The sequence below is a fragment of the Hordeum vulgare genome, chromosome 1H, assembly GCF_904849725.1.
Source record: "Hordeum vulgare subsp. vulgare chromosome 1H, MorexV3_pseudomolecules_assembly, whole genome shotgun sequence".
NCBI lineage: Eukaryota > Viridiplantae > Streptophyta > Magnoliopsida > Poales > Poaceae > Hordeum > Hordeum vulgare.
The window spans coordinates 124,823,233-124,824,821 of NC_058518.1; the positions used below are offsets into that span (position 1 = coordinate 124,823,233).

At 56.5% G+C, this 1,589-nt stretch overlaps 1 pseudogene; it reads left to right on the forward strand.

Moving 5' to 3' along the window:
* The first annotated feature begins 219 nt into the window (after positions 1 to 219).
* Positions 220 to 1,052, forward strand: LOC123408010 (annotated as a pseudogene).
* The last annotated feature ends 537 nt before the right edge of the window (positions 1,053 to 1,589 follow it).

Consider the following 1,589-nt stretch of genomic DNA (forward strand, 5'->3'; position numbering starts at 1 on the left):
CTTTAGTGATCCAAACACCCGCAGGCTGTTGACGAGAAGTGATAAGAGTGACGTGGAAACTCTGGCACACGATTTGCTCGTGCGTGATCTCAGAGGTGAAGCATTGGACCGCTAAAACCTGTTGCCTTGTTTTGGCTGGTTCTGATCGTATTCTGATACGGTATCTCGTTCGGTCATGAGTCCGGGTCCGGCTCTCGTTGGAAGGGCCAAAGGCCAACCTATATATCTGCGTCGACGGCAGCCCATACTGCTACTCCCCTCCAGCCTACGTCCCTCCACCCACCGGATCATCGGAAAATCCCGTACATTCGCGAGAAGACCGGCGACGGCACGCGCGCACCGTTCGATCATGGCAGCCGACCGGCAGCGCTGCGTGAAGCTGATGGTTAGCTACGGCGGGAGGATCGAGCGCGCCCAGGGCCGGCCGCCGAGGTACGTCGACGGCGAGCACCTGCTCCTCAACGTCGTCTCGTCCGTCTCGCCGAGGGGCTTCCGCGACCTGCTGGCGGCGCGCGCAGGCTTCTCCGACTTCTCCGTCAAGTACTGCTACTCCGGCGAGGGGCTGGACTCGCTCTGCGACGTGGACACGGACGAGGACCTGCGGGACATGCTGGACCTGGTGCTCTACCGGGACCTGCAGGTCCGACTGTTCAACGACCTGAACTTGGGCCGGTTCCGGGTCTACCTGTTCCGCGACGCCTCCGCCCCGTCGCCGACCTCCAAGGCCCTCGGAAGACCAGCTCCCATGCAGCGTAGCGCGACGTCGCCGGCTCTGTTGCCAGCGAAGGCGACCGAGGGCCTGGCCCCTCCCGCTCCCTCTCCCGTGCGGCGGATCGCGACGTCGCCGAATACGTTGTGGGAGACGCCGACGGCTGGCGCTGCGCCCTCCAAGCCGCCGCTCGCCCCCGCTCTCCCACGGCGGATAGCGTCGTCGTCTCTGTTGACGGCAGACTCAACGGAAGACTCGACAGATGACACGGCTTCTTGGACCACCACCACGTCGACATCAACAGCCAGAGCTACCCAACATACACCACCCCACGCGGCGGCGTTCCGGCCCGTAGAGCAGAGTAATCCGATGTGCCACGAGGCGACGTTCTGGCCGGCAGAACAGAGTAATCCGATGTGCCACGCTGCTCCAGTATTTTTGGTGCCAATAATGCCGCAGTATTTTTGGTGCCAGTAATGCCGCAGGTCATAATCCACGAGCCGACGGTGTTCAGTTCTAAGGTGGCCGTGGCCTGAGAATTTTTAAGACACAATCGAATACGAAATCACTTTTTATGTAACTAAAGTTTCACTTTTGTATCGATGTAGCTTTGCAAAATTGTCAGCCAGGTGAGGATTAGCCAATCCATGGTTTTGTGTAGATTAGATGTCTCACAGGTCAATTTATATATGATGATTGTAGACTTTTTACAACTGGTTTTAGAGAGATCACCTTTGAACATTGTAATCGGGAGGCCAATGAGGTTGCTCATTTACTATCTAGGCATAGTTTTAGTGATCATATCAATTGTATTTGGGACGATGATCCTCCTAGCTATTTGTTTGCTAAGCTAATAAATGATGTAACTGTGTTTGAGAAT